This window comes from Mobula birostris, chromosome 10, assembly GCF_030028105.1.
Source record: "Mobula birostris isolate sMobBir1 chromosome 10, sMobBir1.hap1, whole genome shotgun sequence".
In the NCBI taxonomy this organism is placed as follows: Eukaryota; Metazoa; Chordata; class Chondrichthyes; order Myliobatiformes; family Myliobatidae; genus Mobula; species Mobula birostris.
Genome location: NC_092379.1, coordinates 112992058 through 113012010, shown reverse-complemented (window position 1 = coordinate 113012010; position 19953 = coordinate 112992058).

The window sequence follows — 19953 nt, the reverse complement described above, 5'->3', positions numbered from 1 at the left end:
GGAGAAATTACTGGAAGTTGGAAAAATCAATATTCATGCCATCAAAAATCTATCCAGATGAAGTAGGGGGGTTTACTGAGTTTGTTGTCATCTTGACAGGAGAGGAGGTTAAATTCCCATTCTGACACTCCTGTCATAAGCCTGATGATGGGTCATGGCCCAAAGTATTGCTTATGTATTCTGCTCCATAGATGCCGCCTGTGTTGCTCAATTCCTCTCCGGCCCTTTTTTTAAATGTTGAAATTTTCTGCTCTGAAAAAAATTGATGAGAATTGGATTCTCTTTTGGACAGAGATAAGTAATATTAAAATCATGGAATTCACCATGAAATAGTTTTAATTTGCATTCAGCAGTGATGAGTTTAATATAACTTAATCTTCAGCTCTTTTTTCACAGTATCAAATTTCTGCATATTGCCTCCTGGACTGTGAGATGTGAAAGAGAGGAAATATATTCTTTCTTATTTCTGGCATGTTCTTCCTGCGCCACTGACATTTTTCTCATCAGGAAATGTTTAGAAAAACTTCTTCTTCAAATCATATTTATATAAATTAAGATAACTTCAATAATACATTGATATTTTCCTCCAAAATGTAGTCTGCAATCATTCCTTGGTAATGAATCTAACTCACTGAGATCTGTTGCTGTAAAATTCTGTTGATGAAACATTTTATTCTGCAATGTGCACTCCAAAACTTCACTCAGTTATAGAGTAAATCTTGATCTATGACTTTATTAATAGGATAAGATTAAACTCTAAAAAGACTCCTTTCTAAACGGATGCTTAAAAATTAAAAAAGGTTAGAGACTACCCCATGAAACAGGTTGCAAGTGAAGTTCTGTCAGAAGGACTTCTCAGATTCAAAGTGTTACTTTTGAAATATTTTAATCAAAGAACTGCTCGTACTGCATGTTCCAGCAAGACAAACAAAATGTGTTAAAATGAACTCAGTGGAAGAAAATTGTAATAATATTTAGATGGCAAGCAATTGCAACGACAGTTGTGAATATGCTTATTTTTGTGCTTTGCATTTGCTTCAGTAATCCAGGTTTATTCATTTATGTTGACTGCCTAGATTGAATCATTTTTGCTGTAAATATACAGTGTGTCATGAGTAAAAGTTATAAGACCATAACCCAGTGTTTCCAAATTAGGTTTACAAAAAATCATATGCTTTTACAATTTTCTGAACAATAATCTATGGCTACTGGGGAATATCTTCAGCATGTCACCCTCTTCTGGGCATCTGTGGTACATGAGATCAGAAAGAAATACCTACAACCAGGCTCTGCTCATTGAAAACAAATGACCTCCATTGAGATACAAGGTCTGACGAGGATGTGTCAATTAGAATATTTAATTTAATAGAATTAAAATTCATGGGTGAGGGTGGGACAATGGAGTGGGTGGAATAGTGTGGGAGAGAGGATGGAGTAGGAGGGGAGGGGAGGGGGAGAGGGGAATGGGGATAGGTGAAAGTGTGGGAGAGGGGGGTAGAAGAGTGGGGAGAGGGGTTTGGAAAGTGGGGGAGGGGTGGAAGTGTGGGGGAGGGGTTGAAAGAGTGGAGAAGGGGTTGAAAGAGTGGGAGGAGGGGTTGAAAGAATGAGGGAGTGGTTGAAAGAGTGGGGGGAGGGGTTGGAAGAGTGGGGGAGGGGTTGGAAGAGTGGGGGGAGGCGTTGGCAGAGTGGGGGCAGGGGTTGGCAGAGTGGGAGGAGGGTGGGAGAGTGTGCGGAGGGTTGGTAGAGTGGAATGAGGGGGTAGTAGAGTGAGGGAACCGGGTAGGAGAGTGGGGGGAGAGTTTAGAAGAGTTGGGGGAAGGGGGAGGGAGAGTGAGGGGAGGGTTTAGAAGAGTTGGGGGAAGGTGGGAGAGTGAGGGGAAGGGGAGGAGAGTGGGGGAGGGGGAGGGGATGGGGAGGGGAGGGGAGGAGAGTAGGGGAGGGGGAGAGGGAGGAGAGTGGGGGAGAGCGGGAGGATTAGGGAAGGAGTGGGTGGTAGGGAGAGGGGGAAGGGGAGAGAGAGAGGAGGTGGGACAGGGGGAGGGGAAGGGGGGAGACAGGGGAGCAGGATGGGTTGGAGAGTGATGTGAGAGAGTGGGAGGAGGGAAAGGAGGATAAGGAGTGAGAGGAGGCAGAATGAGAGAGGGTGGGAAAGGGGAACTGTGGAGTGAGGAGAGGGGGAAGGGGAAGAGAGGGTGAGGGGGAGAGGGAGTAGTGGAGAGGAGTAGGGGTAGAGGGGAGGAGAGCAGGGGTAGAGGGGAGGAGAGCAGGGGCAGAGGTAGGAGGGTGGAGGTGTGTGAGGAAAGTGGGGAGAGGGGTAGATAGGGAGACGGATAGATGAAAAGAGGGGAAATGGGGAGAATGGAAGGGGAGAGGGTGGAGTGGGGAGATAGGGAGAACAGACAGAAGGGAGAGAGGCAGTGGAGAGGATGCAGACGGGGATAGATAGGCAAGATATACATGTGGAAAAGCAAAATAAGTCCTCCAAATCTTCAAGAATTATATATTGGAAAATTGTGACTCAAGACTTGTAAGATTAAATTCTCAGGTTCAGGGAAATTTTACAGTAGTAATTAATTCTTACCACATCATTAAATGTTCACACAGCAAACTTAACTTTTTTGTAACATGTTAAGTAAGTGAGTACAACAAGCCCACGTTTATCATTTGTTTTAATGCAGAATCAAATGGCAAGATACTGAAGTGGGCTTGTGTTTAAAAACCAGTAATTTTAGTTTAGAGTGTGAACTTTTACTTAACTTAATAGGTGAAAGCTCACAAAAATTCTGAACTAATTCTCCAGGGGCTTTCAGATAAAGGAACCATCTATGCCCATTTTATCTGACAAATAAAGGGTGATGCCTTCATTACATGAATTCATCCTAGAATGCATGGGTACCCAACCTTTTGTATGCCACGGACTAATACCGTTAAGCAAGGGGCCCATGGACGGCAGGTGGGGAATCCCTGCAATAAAGCCTCATCAGAACAAAACTCCCACACCCATCACCTTCTCAATAACGCGTAGCAATTGTCAGTATAAGTCAAAACAGCTAGGACAGCATTTGTCTCACAATTGTCAGACATATGCTAAATAGTTACCTCCTTCTCCCAATATTCCTTATTCTCGTTTTTGCATTTTATTTGTTGACCTGCATTGCACTTTCTTTGTAATGAAAATACTATATTCTGCATTTTGTTTTTCCTAAGAACTACCTCAATGGAATGATCTATCTGGATGGCATGAAAACAAAAGCATTTTCACTGCATCTCATAAATGTGACATTAATAATCAATGCAAATACCAATGGTGGAAACTTCTGAGACTTACCTTCCACTTAACCATTCAAAATTCCCACAACAACCAGTTCTAGAGCATACAGCAAGGAAACAGTCACTTTGACTCACCCAATTTGATTTGGCCAATTTTACACCAACCCTACACTCATCTATTTTATTCTCCCCACATTCCCAAAAAAACACTTCTCCATTAGTTTCTACCTACAAGCACAATGCATAGTGACATTTTGGGAGATGGAAGGAATATGGTGCAGCTGGAGTAAACTCGTGCAGTCATAGGAAACGTGCAAACTCCACATAGAGAGCACAAGAGATCAAGATTGAAAGTGCATCACTGCAGCTCTACCAGCACCACCATTATTTTGGACCTTAACAAAATACTTTTAATTTGGAATTCCACAGAACTTTTAAAATATCAATCTAACTTAGATGGATTTTTGTTTTAATATCATATTTAATGAAAATGGTTTAGGCATTTGGCAAACACCTGCTCTGAGGAACTGAGATCCATTAACCAAGGAGCTGAATATTTCTGAATGGAATATGTTATATTAAGTGGGGCTGCATGGCAGCGTAACAGTTAACATAATCACTTTACAGCTTCAGCAATCATCGATCTGGGTTCAATTCCTCCCACTGTAAGGATTTTTTATGCCCTCCCCAAGAGCATGTGGATTTCATCCAGGCACTCTGAATTCCTCCTACACTTTGGGTCACTGAGTTGTGGGTGATCTACTTCCAGTACAATGGTGGTATGCATAGAGTTTGAAGGAGCTAAGGTGGGTGCAGGCCATGTTGCTGCATGTTACTTGAAAGCACCAAAATTGGTGCGCAAAGCTGACATGCAGAGAAACTGCGAGTGACTGTCTTGGATGTTTTGATTTTGCGATTGCAAGCCGCTGTTGGATATTGATTGCTGCAGACCTGTTTCTCTTGGTGGTGAGACAGGAGGCAAGGCAGTAGTGTCGCCTCTGTTGTGCGAGGAGTAGAGCTCAAGCCGTGGACTTGCCTGCTGCTGCAGTCCAGGTGAGGAGGAGACACCTGAAGTGGTGTAGCATGGTTCCCATCCTCAGTTGGGGGCTGCCTTCTCATGTCGCTGCTGCCTCCAGTGTTGGATTGATGATGTGACAGGCTGGAGTGCTGGGAACGATCAACTTGCAGGACTTGTCACTCAGGAACTTGGATTGAAAATGTGTTTTCTTGTTTGTCTATGTTCTTTTTTCCCTTTCTCTCATTGTATTAAATGCATGTGTGTGTTTTTTCACCTTGGCGCCAGAGGAATGTTGTCTCCTTCAGATGTATCCATGTATTGTTTGAATGACAATTAAACTTGATTTGATAGTAGTTCCAGCAAAATCTTCATACTGTAATGGCCATTTCACTCCATGTTTTGATGTACATGTGACAAATAAAACTAATTTTTACCACTTATATTGGCATACATCACAGAATTTAAAAAAATCTTAATTTAAAAGATTTCAATAATTCATATGGTATTAATCTGAGAATAAATAATAGAGGTTGTTTCCAAAATCATTTCTGTCTTGAGGTAAGTTAATATCAATAAATTGATTATATAAAATTACAGCTGTAATATTCCTTTATTCATGATCTCTCTCACTACTCTCAATACCCTATCAACCATGTAATTTCATCTACAACTAATCCCCATGGAAGTCTTGGTCTCACACTACCAGCAACTTGGTCATTCTCCCACTCTCTCGGCATCTTGAATCTAACTGCTTTCTCTCTTTTCTACTGCTAACAGTACCTTTGAGCTGAAACATTAATATTTCTCTTTCCACAGATGTTTCGTAATTCCTAATGGACATCCCTATCATTCTCAAGTAACTTATATCTTTTCTCTACCAAGTATTTGCTGCTGTCTTTGAAGGAGACTTAACAAGTGGGAACGAAGCATCAAGTGCATGCAAAATTAGGAAAGAAAAGTGCCTGATGTTCAGATTGACATTTCAACCAAATTCTTTTTCTCATGCATTCATGAGTTCATTGTTAGTTTCTTCAGTTTTGAACATACAAATCAAGCTAGCAGCCCTTTTGAATACTGATAAGATGACTTCTTATGATCTCTTGATTTGTAGCTCAAATGCAATTTCATTGTGGTTATCCATGAACTCTTTGAGTTCACTGCACTTTTCACCCATTAATGATCCTAATTACGATATATTTCTCACTTACATTGGACACCTAGCAAACTTTAGCTTTTACACCATGGTTATAAAGTTCAAAGACATCATAAAATGCCCAAGCTGGGTTAAATCTTGAAAAGTTCATTAACTTTCTCAGCAGTCTGACAAGTACACATTATGGATGTTACATCCAATGTGCTGAGTTCAGTCCTGTAAATAACTTAGATGACTTATTTAAGCAATAAGGTGAGATTTTTTTCAAGAACTGAATTCAAAATGGTGACCTGATTACTTGCATTATTGACAAAGAAAGTTAAATCAGTTAAATTAACTTCCTATGTGATCTTCAGTATAAAACATTAATACATAGTTATCCACCCTCTTACAGCACAAATACAACTATACTGAAAAAATTCAATCCTTACAAAATCTATTATCCAATTAAATTAGAAAGTTACAGCTGTGTGAACACTGTTACTTTGCCTGTTCCAATCATCACGTCTGTCAGAAATTTACCATAGTGGCATATCACTATGCCATGGTTTGAACTGAGATGATTAAAGTTGAGAGGTAAGAGGTTTTGTTCATTTTCACAACTGCTGTAACAGATTTATTGAGCTAAAAGCATTATTTGGACACTGTATCTTATCAACAAAGTGTACTTCAGCAGGCTGTCACACAGTAAAGCTGCTTCATAATGTATTTTATTCTATTTCTTCCTCAGTTTTTGTGGATGCTAAGTAGAAAGAGATACATTACATATCATCTTTTTTTGGGGGCTGTTCAATACCTTCATGTTTACTTCTGATGTACCTCGGAAGCGTCTGCTGCAGTCAATATCCCTACGAAAAAAGAACTACAGACTGTTTACTGGAAGCAAGTTGGAGTCCAATTACTCTAGATTTGCTAACTCTGTTTAAAGAGCATGGAACATAGAACATTGTGCTAAACCAGCTAAAAAGCAAATCAAAGATACCCAAACACTAATCCGCCATACCTACACCCCATGTCCACTTCCCTCCATTTTCCTTATTTCTATGCACCTATGCCTCTAATGTATTTGCATCTACCACCAAACCAGACAGCATATTCCAGACATCTACAACTCTCTGAGGTAAGGTTTTACCCCTCACATTCTTCTTAAACCTACCTTACTATTTTCAAAACTACTATTTTTTTCTAATTTTCCCTCCTGGTTTAATAATCTAGAAAGTCACAGAAGAAGGGTTGGATTGAAATATTGGAATCGCTTCTTTATTAACTTTGGGCTGTCAAAGTCTGATGAACCTGGAAAACAATTAAACATCTAGCCTGCTCCTGTCCTACCAGACCTTCTGAGGCAAACTTTTTAACTCTGTCACCATGAAGGAATCGGAGTGTGTTGAATTTCCCCTTCCTTTGCCATTAGAAGGGAAGCTTTCATGGAAACCAAATCTACTGTCTTTGGCGAAATTAACTTTGACTAGATAATGACATCTCCTTACAAAAAAGAATGATTGTCTGTCATTGAAATTAACTAGTTTCATCAGATGACAGCAATGGCCCTACATAAAACCAGTAAAGTATTTTGCGACAACTGCCAGACAGAATATTTACCATGTACTCTTAATGGGAAGCATATGAGTTTTTTTTTGTCAACACAACATCCAACCCAGAGGATCAAGGAAATACAGGTTCTAAATAGGTAATCTGCCTCTTCCAGATATCTCACTGAAAGCATGGATTTGTACAGTAAATTATATACTTTTGTTGTGTTATTTTTATGTCACGAAGGGGCAGAGTTCATTTTCTTTCTAAGACTCTACATAGTTCTGATATGGCTAATATATCTGTAGTAGCAAATTAGAAAGCAGCTATTTTCTTTAAAATTGTGCACAATATCTCTCCTCACTGACAATCAACACTGGTGCATGTCAAAGATGCATGGTTAGCCCATGTCTCTGTCTCTATACCCACAGTTATGTGGCAAGGCACAACTTAAACACCATCTATAAGTTTGCCAATGCCACACCTATTGTTGACAGATTTTCAGATTGTTATGCAGAAGCGTTAAGAAGTGAGATCGATCAGCTGGTTGAGTGATGTCACAGCAGCAACCTTGCACTCAACATCAGTAAGGTCAAGGAATTGATTGTAGACTTCAGGAAGGGGAAATCAAGAGAACACACACCAGTCCTCACTGAGGGATCAGAAGTGGAAGGGGTGAGCAATTTTGAGTTCCTGCGTGTCAGCATCTCTGAGTGTCAGGATCTATCCTGGGCCCAACATATCGATGCAATTACAAAGAAGGCACAACCGCGGCAATATTTCATTAGGAGTTTAAGGAGAATTGCTAAGTCACCAAAGACATTCACAAGTTTCTACAGATGTACTGTGGAGAGCAATCTAACTGGTTGCATCACTGCCACTACACAGGAATGGAAAAAGCTGCAGAAAGTTTGTAAACTCAGCCAGCTCCATCATGGGCCTCCCCAGCTTCAAGGACAAGGATCAAAAGGAATTGCCTCAGAAAGGCGGCATCCATCATACTCAGGACATTCCTTCTCATGGTTATTATCAGGGAGGAGGTACAGGAGCCTCAATATTTCAGGAATAGCCTCTTCCCTTCCATCATTGTCCATTTCTCAATAGACAATGAACTCATGAACAATAACTCAGTATTTTTTCTGTCTTTTTGAACTACTTATTTAATTTATTTTCTTTTATATGTTTATATATATTACTTAATGTAATTTACAGCTTTTATTATTATGTATTGCAATGTACTGCTTCAGCAAAACAACACATTTCCCATGTACTGTATGTCAGTACTAATATATATGATTCTGAAATTCTGAAATTATGTAGAATCAGAATCAGGTTTAATATCACTGGCATATGATGTGAAATTTGTTGTTTTGTAGCAACAGTACAATGCAAAGACATAAAATTACTATAAGATGCAAAGCAAATAAACAGAACAAAAAAGAATAATGAGATTGAATTCATAATTACATGGACCATTCAGAAATCACACAATTACTCACATAAAGAAAGCCAAGGCATTTGGAGTAAAACAATTGGAGTTTATACTAGTAACAAGGATAAACAACTTGACATACAGCTGTTATCATTTTGAGTTGTTTGTGAAAGTTTGCAATACCAAAAATTACTGTTGTTTTAAATAATTAAACGAAATTTCTATTGTAGTTGACATGTTTCAGTACTGACTCAGTTTGACAGAGTGAATTTTTTCAATCAAATTTAAAAAAAAAATAATCATACAATACTTCACTCCACACCCCCTCTCTACTTTTAGTTGGGATTGCTCTCTACATGACTCCCTTGGCCACTCATCCCTCTCCACTGATCTCCTTCCTGGAATTTAACTCTGCAAGAGTGCCAAGTTCCATATCTGTCCCTATACCTCCTTCCTCATCACCATTCAGGACTCCAAACAGCCTTTCAGGTGAGGCGATACCTTTCCTGTTAGTCTATCAGGGTTACTTATTGTATCTGGTGCTCCCAGTGTGACCTTCTCTACATTAGGGGAACATGACAAGGACTGAGGAATGCTTCATCAAAAATCTTTGCTCCATCCACTGCAAAAGGCAGGATCACACTCTGACTACCCTTTTCAGTTTGATTTCCTTTTCTCATTCCAACATGTCCATTCAAGGTTTCCTCTACTGTCATGATAAGGCCAAACACCAGACATAGCAGCAACACTTTATATTCTATCTGGATAGCTTTCAACCTGATGGCATGAACATCAATTTCTCCACCTTCTGGTAATTACACCCCCATCCCTTTCTTCCTGGTTCCAAGGTTGTCAAGCCAGGGAGTGGTAGTGGGGACAAGCTCCCACTATCTAAAAGTTCTCCTCATGGCATGAGCCTCAAGTAGCCTCTGATAACTAGCTCCAACTCCTGGCCTTCTCGTGTGGCTTAGCCTCTAAGCCCAGCGGAACTTTTTCTACTAACAGGAGAAGGGGCGAAGATGGGTCCTGGCACCTTAAAACCAGTGCTTCGGGTAGATGGAGCTCGTCAGCCTGGGAAGGCAGTCCATCTAAGAGAAGGAAAACTCTGATTTCAAACCTCCTCTGCCTTGCGACCATATGCAGTCATGGGAAAGGCTCTGGGAGTAAACCCTGAGGACAAATCCAGAGCTGGACTCCCTAAGGCAGTCTGATGTTGCCTTCAACCTCGTTTTGGCAACTCCTGCGACGTCACTGGTGCCAAGCTGTATCAGTCCTTGCCCTTCCCTTGGACAGCATCGGTGTCGTGGAGGGGGAGACGCTGCATGGGCAACTGCCGGTCTTCCATAAAACCTTGCCCGGGCCTATGCCCTGGAGAAGACCTTCCAGGCAAAGATCCATGGTCTCGCAAGACTAATGGATGCCACCACCACTACCCTTTCTTCCATTTTGCATTCTGGTTACCCTCTCATCCCTTCACTTCTCCTGACCTTCCCATTTCACTCCTCCTTCCCTTTTCTTCCATGGCCCACTCCTATGAAGTTTCATCTTCTTCAGCTCTTTACCTCTTCCACCTCTCCCCCCCCCCCAGCTTTTAACTTCATCCCTCTCCCTCACCCATACCCAGTTACCTGGTCTCATCCATCACCCGCCAGCTTACATTCCTATCCCTCCCCCCACCTTCTTGTTCAGGCTTACATCCCTTCCTTTCCAGTTCTGATCAAGCATCTTGGGCTGAAACGTTGACTGTTTATTCCCTTCTATAGATGGTGGCTAACTTGCTGAGTTCCTCCAGCATTTTGTGTATGTTGCTTTACATTTCAAGCATCTGCAGTATCTTTTACGTATATGGTATTTCTTGCAATGTCATTATAGATCATATGGTTCACAGCTGATGCTGCTTGTCATCTAATCCCAGAGCTGCCAAAGAGAATCTATAGAAGCCATCACATTTTGAAAAAAATGAACAATTATACTTGGATTGCTCAATTCACATGTGTTTTGTTTGTATATTGTCAAAGTGGCAAGAACTAAATGTTGACTTGATATGTCATTCTGAATCACCTTTGGTCCTTTGCTATTAATTAAGTTACTTTACTAGTTTAAAAGGGCAATGTGGAACTGGGATTCACAGGTGACATTAGAAAAAAAAAAACACCCCTTTGAATTAGTGGTGAGAAGTTACAGAATATTTATGAATATTTGACACCTACGACTGATGGCTACAAAGGGGAAGAACAGTGCCAAAGCTGAATGTGGGATTCTGTTATATTATAGAAGTAGAGGGAAGCAAATGATCAACATTTCATGTATTTGAGACAATTCTGCAAAATATGAATCTCTGATCATGAGGGAGAGCTGAGATCATTGAGAGATGCACATCAAAGCAACTTTGACAGAGAACACTTGCAAGAGACATCAAACTGTCCCAGCAGCCTGAGTTAACAACATCCTTGTCACTCTCAGAATACAGAGCATTTGATGTACAATGACCAAAATTCCCTGATATTCCCTTACATTGTATTGAACTTTTAACTGTTCTGTTAACATTTTCATTGCAATTGACATTGGGATACAAGAGTGTCAACATGACATTCGATGTAATCTCAGAAGAACAATGTAACTTTTCAAAGTTTCAACAGCCCTTCACATCATCGGCACTACTTAGGCAGTACATACAATGGAGTCCACGGGTCACAAGAAAGTTTATGTTTACGTGAATGTCATCACAATGCCCTAAGCTGTGACATTAAGCAAAAGTAAAGTAAAGATGTCACTTTCTCAATACATGTAAGAGCAATTTAATTAATAAATGAAAATGCATCTTGGAATTGGCAACCTCTTATGAAATAACACATAATGTTACATGACTTATTGAACTTGCAATTGCACAAAATAGATCTTGTTACCTTTGGTAATTACATTGCCATTTTCTTGTCCTTTATAGAATAGATTATTAAAAAAATATATTATTGGGAACCCGAGTCACCCCAACCACAATCTATTCCAGCTGCTACCATCCAGGAAACGGTACCGCAACATAAAAGCCAGGACCAATGGTCTCTGGGACAGCTTCTTCCACCAGGACATCAAACTGATTAACTCACACTGATTTGAATGTACTTTCATGTTACATTGACTGTTTTATTTATTATAAACGATTATAAATTATGATGATTGCACATTGTACATTAATTCAGAGACGTAACATAAAGATTTTTACTCCTCATGTATGTGAAGGATGTAAGAAATAAAGTCAATTCAGTTCAATTATTTACACTTGATATACCCTGAGTTTGTATAATTACTATCAATTATAAGGGCTAAATCTGATAGAATTTATACCACTAATGCAACCCAGGCTATTCTCACTTCACCCTAGGCTGCCAGTAAATGATATTAACATTTGAAATAGTAGCGACTTTGTCCAACACTATTTAAATGATGCACAATCATTAAAACTAACAGAGATCTATGAGTTCAAAGTAAACTTATTATCAACAGTACTATAAATATATTGTATCGTTACTATATACAACCTAGAGATTCATTTTCCTGCAGGCATTTACAGCAAAACAACATAACAGAATTTTACAAAAAATTTACGTTAATGGAGAAAGATTGGAAAACATCATGTGTAAAAGATGACAAACTGTGCAAATGAAAATAATCTTGAGAATGAGTTGTAAAGAGACTTTGAATACTGAGAACATGATTTGTAAATGTAAACTAGAAGCAGGAATGAAACATTTTGTCTCTCATGCCATTAAACATGATTATTGTTGATTCATTTGGAACCTTATCTTCATCTTCCTGCCAACCCACTGGAGCCTTTTAGTCCTTTTTCCTTAAAATATACTCAGATTCCACCTGAGGAAAAGATTTCCAAAGTTTCATGATTCTCACAATTCACATAAAGAAAAGAATACACGTAATTTCCATCTCAATTAAGTGACCATTTTAAAAAAAAATTCCAAATTCTAATGCATGAGGAAACATCCAAGAGGTGCCACTTTAGCACAGAAGTCAGCGTGACTCTATTACAGTGTAGGGCATCCGATTTCGGGTTTTAACTCTAACATCGTCTGTAAGGAGTTTGTACCTCCACCCAATGAACATACGGTTTTCCTCCAAACGCTCCAGCTTCCTCCCACATTCCAAATACTGCTTATGACATTAACTGGTCATTGTAAATTGTCCGATGATGAGGGTAGGGTTAAATAGGTGGGTTGTTGGGTTGACTGGTCATTGTAAATTGTCCTATGATGAGGGTAGGGTTAAATAGGTGGGTTGTAGTGTTGACTGGTCATTGTAAATTGTCCTATGATGAGGGTAGGGTTAAATAGGAGGGTTGTAGGGTTGACTGGTCATTGTAAATTGTAACATTTTCTGAGACAAACAGTCCAGGCATCAGTTCAGTAGACTTTCTCCCAGCTGTTTCCAATACATTAATATCCATCTTTAAATGAGGAGACTATTAGTGTAGCCTACTTCTGTAGAAAACTTCCTTTAAACAACAACATTTTGCTAGCTTGTTTGAATTTCATACTTTGCAGTCTGTATTCACCATCGTGCAACTGGGTGTCGGACTTCCGAACTTTTCTTTGTTTTGTAACTCTAAAACATAAAACTAATCAGAAGGAAAACACAGAGGCAGGGATACCTATGTACTCTTATTTTTTACTTTCAGTAAGGCATGCACATATGATGCAGTGGCATGATCGCGTATGGCGTTCACATATTTTTACAAATAACTGAAGTAAATTATTCAAACAAAGAAAGCTTAATCAAACTATATTATTTACAATATTACTCAAATGTTACAGAAATATTAAATGTACAGCACCTAACCTACAGACCTCAGATAATCAGGATGAAAACTGCTCCTCCCTCCCAATCATCGTCAACACGAGTGACCCCGCCCCACCCAGGGCTGTGCGCTGAGCCCATTGCTGAGCCTATTCACACATGACCCCAAGGCCAAGTGCTAGAGTAATTAAAGTTCAAAATAAATTTATTATTTAAGTACATATATGACACCATGCAAAACCTTGAGATTTCTTGGGGGCATACTCAGTAAATCCAAAATAGAATATTACCATTTTAGACACAGTGAAAACCACACCAATTCGGGTGTTCAATCAATATGCAAAAGGCAACAAATACAATAATAAATAATAAGTAATTATTATTATTATTAATAATAATAATAAAGAAACTCACCTCAGGGCTGTGTCCTATGTCCCCTCTCTGGATACACATGACTGTGTCACCACCCACAGCTCCAACCTGATAATTAAATTTGCTGATGACACCACATTGATTGGCCTTATCTTAAATAATAACGAAGCAGCCTACAGAGAAGAAGTCATCACTCTGACACAGTGGTGTCAAGAAAACAGCCTCTTCCTCAGCGACACAAAAACAAAGGAGTTGGTTGTGGATTACAGGAGGAATGGAGACAGGCTAACCCCTATTGACATCAGTGGATCTGGGGTTGAGAGGGTGAACAGCTTTAAGTTCCTCGGCGTAAACATCACCGAGGATCTCACGTGGTCTGTACATACTGGTTGTGTGGTGAAAAAGGCACAACAGCACCTATTTCACCTCAGACGGTTGAAGAAGTTTAGCAAGAGCCCCCAGATCCTAAGAACTTTCTACAGGGGCACAATTGAGAGCATCCTGACTGGCTGCATCACTGGGAACTGTATGGGAACTGTACATTCCTCAATCACAGGACTCTGTAGTGAGTGGTGCAGACAGCCAAGCGCCTCTGTAAATACGAACTTCCCACTATTCAGGACATTTACAGAGGCAGGTGAGTAAAAAGGGCCCAAAGGATCATTGAGGACCCGAGTCACCCCAACCACAAACTGTTCCAGCTACTACCATCTGGGAAACGGTACCACAGCATAAAAGCCAGGCCCAACAGACTCCGTGACAGCTTCTTCCACCAAGCCATCAGACTGATTAATTCATGTTGAGGATGTGGAAGAGCTCAAGGCTAGGTGGCAGGCAAATAACCTCTTCCTCAAAGTGTTCAAAACCGAGGAGATGATGATCGACTTCAGGAGAACTCACACACACCTTTTCATCATCAGCACAGCAGTGGAAACTGCTTGCAGTTTCAAACTCTTGGGAGTGCACATCTCACACAAACTCTCATGGTCCCAGAACACATTCTACATAATCAGGAAAGCTCACCAGTGCCTCTGCATTCTGAGGAGACTGAAGAGAGCATGTATGTACTCCCATCATTCTAGTGGAGAGCATCCTAACAGTTCACATCACTGCATAGTATGGAAACAGCTCTGCAGTGGAGAGGAAAGTTCTACAACAGGTAGTCAAAACTGCTCAAGCATCAGCCAACACAGCATCAAGAATACGTAAACAGAGAAGTTCCAGAATAGGACAGGTGACAATCATTCACCCTGCTCATGGACTGTTTGCCTCACTCCCATCAGGGAGCAGGCCATTAGCATCTATGCCAGGACCACCAGACTCAAAAGCAGTTACCTTCGCCAAGCAGTAAGGTTGATCAACAGCAACATCCACTAACCCACCCCTCCAAGCCCCCACCAATGCTTCATCATTTCCTGTCAGACACCTTATGTACAGACATTCTTGTGCCTAGTGTATCTTTATGGACATACAATATCTCTATGTGTATAGGCATCCGTTAGTCTCGTGAGACCATGGATTTGCACCTTGGAAGGTTTCCAGGGTGCAGGCCTGGGCAAGGTTGTATGGAAGACCGGCAGTTGTCCATGCTGCAAGTCTCCCCTCTCCACATCACCAATGTTGTCCAAGAGAAGGGCATTAGGATCCATACAGCTTGGCACCGGTGTCATTGCAGAGCAATGTATGGTTCAGTGCCTTGCTCAAGGACACAACACGCTGCCTCAGCCACGGCTCAAACTAGCGACCTTCAGATCACTAGACAAACACCTTAACCACTTGGCCACGCGCCAACATCTCTATGTATAGAACTTATCTTATGTATTTATACGTATTTTGTGTTTTATTTATTATTGCATTTTAAAAATCTTTTTTTGTGCTGCATTGGTCCGGAGTAACAGTATTTTTTTGTTCTCCTTTACACTTGTTTACTGGAAGTGACAAGAAACAATTTTGAATCTTGAATCTCTTATTATTTGGAAATACAGTGTAGCCTCCTTATATCTTGTATATTACTTTCAATGGACAATTTAAAACATGGTTTCGTGTTGCAAACCCATAGAAACCTATACTGGAAAGACAGTTTGTGGATTGTCATATTCAGTAATTAATGTGATTATACCTCAAAACCTCAACAACACATGCGTAAATCTTTACCTGCTTTGGACAACATTATTTGTTTGGTTTGACAAGGGACTCAGGGTTACTCTAATCCCAAGTCTCTTGTCAGACTATGATTACAGATTGGAGAACTCGTCTAGCATTATGGGTGGAACTGAGAAATAAGAAAAGTATGATCATGTTAATGGGGCTATATTACAGATCAGCCAATAGCCCAAGGGACTTAGAGGAACAAATTTGTAGAGAGATCACAGACTGTTGCAAAAATCATAATGTTATGTTAGGTGATTTTAACTTTCCCGCAAGATGAATAGGACTTCAATACTGTACAAGGACAAGATAGGATAGAGTTTGTCAAATGTGTTCAGGAAAGTTTCCTTAATCAGTTTGTAGAAGTCCCAATGAGAGAGTGTGCTATACCTGATCTGCTATTAGGAAATGAGACAGGGCAGGTGACAGAAGTTTATATAAAGGAACACGTTGCATCCAGTGATAATAATGGCATTAGTTCTGAAATAAAGATGCAAAAAGATAGGTCTGGTCTGTGAGTTGAAATACTAAATTGGAGAAAGGACAATTTTGATGATATCATAAAGAATCTGGTAAGTGTGGATTGAGTCAAGTTGCTTTTTGGTAAAAGAGTACTTGGTAAATGGGAGGCCTTCAAAACGGAAATATTCAGAGTACAAAGCTTTTCTGTGTCTGTCAGAATAAAAGGTAAAGATAACAAGAGTATGGAACCTTTGTTTTCAAGAGATTTTGTGGTCCTGCTTAAGAAAAAACAGGAGGTGCATAGCAAATATAGGCAGGTAGGAATAAATGAGATGCTTATGGAGTATAAGAAATGCAAGAGGACATTTAAAAATAAATCAGAAGAGCTAAAGTAGGGCACGAGATTACCCGAGAAGGTGAAGGAAATCCTAGGGATTCTACAGATACATTAAGAGCAAAGGATGCGAGAGACAAAACTGGTCCTCTGGAAGATCAGAAAGGTAGTGCATGTGTGGAGCCAAAAGAGGTGGGGAGATTTTAAATGAATTTTTTGCAGCTGCATTTAATCAGGAGATGGACGCAGAGTCCATAGAAGTGAGGCGAAGGGCATCAACTTTTTGGACCCTATACAGATTACAGAGGAGGGTGTGTTTTCTCTCCTGAGGCAAATTAGGGTGGATAAGTCCACAGAGTCCAACAAGGAGTTCCCTTGAACCCTTCGGGAGGCAAATACAGAAAATTTCTGGGGCACTAAGAGATATTTAAATTATCAGAATCAGGTTTATTATCACCGGCATGTGTCGTAAAATTAGTTAACTTAGGAGCAGCAGTTCAATAGAATACATAATATAGAAGAAAGGAAAACAATAATAACAATAATAAGTAAATCAATTACAGTGTACATATATTGAATAGATTAAATATTGAGCATAAAAAAAACAGAAATAATATATTTTAAAAGTGAGGTAGTGTTCACGGGTTCAATGTTCCTTTAGGAACCGGATGGCAGAGGGGAAGAAGCCGTTCCTGAATCACTGAGTGTGTGCCTTCAGGCTTCTGTACCTCCTACCTGATGGTAACAGTGAGAAAAGAGCATGCCCTGGGTGCTGGGAAATTGTCTCTTCGCCCTTTAAGTAACCCTCTGCAAATCATACCTGGGTCACCATACGCCACTGGCACAGACCTAGCCTTCAGCAGACAACATAGCTTCTGGTTCATCCCTGGCTTTTGATTTGGGAATGTACAGTAAGTCTTTGTATGCACACACTCATCCACACAGGGTTTAATGAAGTCGGTAACGACTGCAGCATACTCCTCCCGATTCGATGATGAATCCCTGAATACAGTCCAGTCCAACAATTCAAAGCAGTCCCGTAGGCACGCCTCTGCTTCCCTTGTCCATACCTTCTTGGTCCTCACTACTGGTGCTACAGTCTTCAGTCTCTGCCTATACTCAGGGAGTAGAATTACAGCCAGGTGACCAGACTTCCTGAAGTGAGGGCGTGGAATAGCACAGTAGGCATTCTTGATGGTGATGTAACAGTGGTACAGTGTGTTGTTTCCTTTAGTATTGCAAGTGATCTGTTGATGGTAATTGTTTAGTGATTTTTTTCAGACTGGCCTGGTTAAAATCACCCAAAATGATGGTGAAGGTGTTAGCGTGAGCTCTTTTGTCCATGTTGATCGCATTGCTCAGATCTAAAGCCTGATTGACATTGGCCTGAGGTTGAATGTATACCGCTAACTAAAATGATCCTAGAAATCTCCCGTGGTAGGTAAAAAGGATGGTACTTAACTGCTAGGTATATCAGGTCTGGTGAGCAGAATTGTGACAGCACTGATATATTTGTGCACCAAGAAGAATTGACCATGAGGCATACAGCTCCACCTCTGCTTTTGAGAGACTCTATAGACCTATCTTCAGTGACAGGCAATGTATCAGATCACTGGAGGATAGCCAATGTCATTCTGCTGTTTAAGAAAGCCCGAAAAATAAACCAGGAAATTATAGGCCTGTGAGCCTGACATTAGCAGTAGGAAAGTTATTGGAGCGTATCCTGAGGGATTGGATATATAAGTAAATGGATGGACATGGACTGATTAAGGCTAGTCAGCATGGCTTTGTGTGTGGTAGGTCATAACTAACCAATCTTACAAAGTTATTTGAGGAAGTTATGGATGAAGGCAAGGCAGTGAATGTTGTATACATGGACTTCAGCAGGCATTTGATAAGGTCCTGCATGGGAGGTTGGTCAAGAAGGTTTAGTCGTTTGACATTCTAGATGGTGTAGTAAACTGGATTAGATATTGGCTTTGTCGGAGAAGCCAGAGAGTGGTAGTAAATTGTTGCTTCCCTGGAAGCCTGTGACTAGTGGAGTGCTGTAGGAATCAGTGCTCGGTCCATTGTTGTTTGTCATCTATATCAATAATCTGGATGAGAATGTAGTTAACTGGATCAGCAAATTTGCAGAGGACACCAAGATTGGGGGTGTAGTGGACAGTGAGAAAGGCTATCATGGCTTCCTCTGGGATCTAGACCAACTGGAAAAATGGCTTGAAGAATGGCAGATGGAATTTAATGAAGACAGGTGCGAGGTTTTGCACAGGTTAGACCAAACAGGGTAGGTCTTACGCTGTGAAAGGCAGGACACTGAGGAGTGCAGTAGGAAAAAAAGGGATCTGGGAGTACAGGTCCATAATTTGTTGAAAGTGATGCTACAGGTAGATTGGGTTATAAAGAAAGCTTTTGCTACATTGGACTTCATAAATCAAAGTATTGATTACAGCTGTTGTATGTAGAAGTTGTATAAGATGTTGGTGAGGCCTAATTTGGAGTATTGTGTGCTGTTTTGGTTACCTACCCACGGGAAAGATGTAAATAAAGTAGAAAGAGTAGAGAGAAAATTTACAAAGGTGTTGCCACATCTGGAGGACCTGAGTTATACGGAAAGATTGAATAGGTCAGGACTTTATTCTATGGAACATAAAAGATTGAGAGAAGGTTTGATAGAGGTAATCAAAATTATGAAGGCTATAGATAAGGTAAATGCAACCATGGCTTTTTCACTGAGGTTGGGTGGGTCTACAATCAGAGGTAATGGGTCAAGGAGGAAATGTGAAAAGTTTAAGGGGAACATGAAAGGCAGCTTCTTCACTCAGAGGGTGGTGAGGAGTGTGGAATGAGCTGCTAGTGCAAGTGGTGCATGCTAGCTTGATTTCAATGTTTAAGAGAAGTTCGGATAGAAACATGAATGATAGCGGCATGGATGTCCATAGTTGAGGAGCAGGTCGATAGGAGTAGGTAGTTCAAATGATTCTGCACTAACTAGATGGGCTGAAGGGCCTGTTTCTGTGCTGTACTTTTCTATGACTCGATTACTGTATGAGTTAAAAAGCTATTTTGTTTTTTTCTGTCTATGGTTATAATTTGTGTTATCATTCTGATCATACCCTGATAAACAATTAATTGATTTCCAGTAAAACTGAAATTAAACTGTAATCTGTAATGCACATAAGGAAAGAGTATCAGTAATTATTCTTGCATTTGAATAAAAGCAGCAGATGACACAAAGAAAGATTATGAATATTTAAAATTCAGTACATTTACCCTGAATACTGTTGATATGGTTTAAATAGCTTATAGAAAATTTGTATTAAGGTCATTCTAATTACATCAGAGGACCGTGTACTGTATGCAAAATTAGCACAAGTACCAACCTCCTCCTTCAGATCAAAGGATGGGTATAACAAGAAAATGGA